Consider the following 3,311-nt stretch of genomic DNA (forward strand, 5'->3'; position numbering starts at 1 on the left):
AGTTTTTTTTTACTTTAATCTACTTTTTTTATATAATTTATATTATATAGCAGCTTTATTAGCTGCTTAAAGCTCAGTAATTTTTTATTACACTAATACTAGCTTATATGTAATTATTACTACCCTTTTTAAGACCTTTTTAAACACTTTAACTATAAAAGTTAGTAAACTATTTATATACTTTTAAATTTTTATCTTTATAAGCATTAATTATAACTTAAGTTTTCAAGTATTACTTAGGGTTTACAACCACTAAGGCTTATTATATATAGGTAGTAGTAGTAATAAAGTGCATAACTTTATATTAAAGCTTATTATAACTTATTATAAGTTAAAAAGAACTAATCTAGCACCTTAAAACTCTTTTTAAATATTACTAAAAGTAATTATAGTATTATAAGCTACTTTAAAGCATAGTAAAAACTTTATTTTTATAATATAAGTAATTTAGTTATGTATAAGGTTTTTAGCTTAGCACTTATACACTTTTTTATAAAAGTAAAACAACCTATATTAAGTAGCTATAAAAAGTGTAATAAGTAAAAAAGTATATAAATAGTAATAATCTTATTATGTTTATAGTATTACTAACAATAAAGTAAGTTATGGCTTTTATAGTTATTAATAACTAGCAGATAGTAGCTGCTAATAGTACACTTTTTTATATGCACATTAAAGTGCTTTAACTAGTCTAGACTAAGCTAATTAGTAGTCTAGCTACACTTAAAAATTATAATAACTTAATTTTAAAGTAAATTTTTTTTCTTATACTAGTTTAAAAAGTAGTTACTACTGTAAAAAATAATAAAAAGTAAAATAGCCTACTTTTTAGCATTAATACTTTAGATAGCTATTATCTACTTCTAGTTACCTAGCTAGACTGCTTTTAGCTATTCTTATCTCTCTAAACTTATAATAACTGCTCTAGTAAATATTTAGCCTATTATAAACCTTATTTTATTAAAGTTGTATATTGTCTGTACGCAGCAGCAGCGTCACGGTTTGGATACAAGCGATCGCGCACAAGCAGGATCACGTATCTATGTCACATAATGCTTGTGCGCGAACCTCTATGCGCAAACATCTAGATATCCCCCTTTTTCTCTATATAAAGGAAAGACAAGAGTAATAAAACTAGAAACATGTTACTCTTACTTTACTTACTTTATACACTGTGCATACTATACACTACTCTTACTTTTACTACTTAAGTGCTTATACTATAAGCAGCTAGCTGTTAGAGCCTATTTAATACTAATTAGTAGTTAATTTAATTAACTATAAATTAGTAAAAGTAATAATAAAGTACTTATACTTTATAAAGTACTTTATTTTATTACTTATTTTTTAAAAAGAGTAATAATAAAGCACTTACACCTTATAAAGTACTTTATTTAGTTACCTATTTTTTAAAATAGTAAATTAATTTTTTACATTATATAGTAAGCTCTACTACTATATAAAGTAAAAAAAAGATAGTGTAACACACACACTAAAGCTATTAAAGCTGCATAACCTAGTAGCTAGATAATAGCAGATTAATTCTTTACATTATATAGTAAGCTCTGCTACTGTATAAAGTAAGAAGAAGATAGTGTAAGGTGCACACTAAAGCTATTAAAGCTGTATAACCTAGCAGCTAGACAATAGTAGTACCTGCGTAATCTACTAAAAAAGTAATTAACTATACTACTATAATAAAATTTTACTAGCAACTAATAACTCTACATAATAATAAAAAAAATAAAGAATAATTTTTATTATATAAATAAATTATAAAGAACATAGAGATATTAACAGCAACACTATAAAATAAAACTAGCCTAGAGTACTAAAATAATAAAATTAATATATTAAAGGCTTTAATAAGCTTATAAACGTAATTCTATATAAGTTATATAATTACTAATTTATATATAATAACTTAAAAAGGCGCTACTTTTTTAAAGTTATATATAAAAGATTTTAAAAAATAGACACTATAAGACTTTTTAGCACTTAGCTATATATTTAAAAAGAAGCTTATATAAGTACTAAAAAACAAAAAAATTACACTATAGCTAAGTAATAAAGGTACTTAAGCCTAAAAGCTGTATAATATAGTATAAAAAAAAGTAGTTACACTAAAAAAGCTTTATATATAACTTTTATTACTATATAAGGCTTTACATAAAAGTAGACTAAACATAATGCTGCTAATAACACTAAATATACTAGTATTACCTACTTCTACACCTTAGCTAGCACTACACTAATTACTGTATAAACAATACATGCTACCCTACCTAACACCTGCTCTACACCCTTAATTGTACACACTACTGCCTGCAGTAGTGTATACACTACTAATACTACCTGTATAATTTATACTATATTACAACTTATATAAACTTCTACTTTAAAAAGAAACTACTAAAGAAAAACTTTTAGTAAATAAAATTATATAATTTTAAAAAGTATAAAAAAAATAACGTACCTAACAGGTTAGCTAGCCACACAGGTTAGCCGGCCACTTTTGCTAAGCCCCCACTAAACTCTACCTATCTACATAATGCCTTAACAACAACACTAGATTAAATCTTCTAAAGAACGTTAGATATAGCTTGCTCTTTAGGCTCTTAAATAAGACTTAAAACTCTTCTTGCAACGCGCTGCAGCTATCTATAATGTCTCTTACACAACACTAAGCAATTAACGCGCTAGACGGCCTTTACAAGCAGAATGCTAGCCTAAATTAAGGAATCTAACTAAGCTTAAAAAGAAGGTAGTTGTTAAGTACATACTTAAGCTTATTACGCGCAGATTTCCCTCTAGGCTCACAGCTGTAGCTAATATAGCTAATTCCTTGCCTGCAAAGCGCAATCTAGGCCAGGTTAGCTTAAACTAGACTAGTATGTAGGTTAAGCACTGCCCTAAGTTTATAATAAAGTTTAATTATAAGTATAATTATAAGAGAGCGCTCTGCAAGAATCTAGAGGTTATCTAGGGCTAGTTTCGCCTAGTAGCTAACTGTCAGATTGAAGCACTGTTTCTGGGCTTCCTGAGATGAATGATGGGTTTGGATATGATGTATGGGATGATTGATTGATTGTATTAATCGTGTTTATTTATTGATCCTTTTTCTGCTCTACTCGTGTTGCTCGGCTTTTTGTTCTGCCGATCCGAGTCCCTCGCGCACTAGCCCTATGCGCGACCAGCTTGCAGCATGCTGCAATTTGCTGCAAAATGCTGTAACATGCTGCAATTTGCTGCAATTTGCTGCAACATGCTGCAAAATGCTGCAAAATGCAGCAATTTGCAGCAACATACTG

This window comes from Lindgomyces ingoldianus (genome assembly GCF_010093535.1).
Source record: "Lindgomyces ingoldianus strain ATCC 200398 unplaced genomic scaffold BDR25scaffold_20, whole genome shotgun sequence".
Lineage (NCBI taxonomy): Eukaryota > Fungi > Ascomycota > Dothideomycetes > Pleosporales > Lindgomycetaceae > Lindgomyces > Lindgomyces ingoldianus.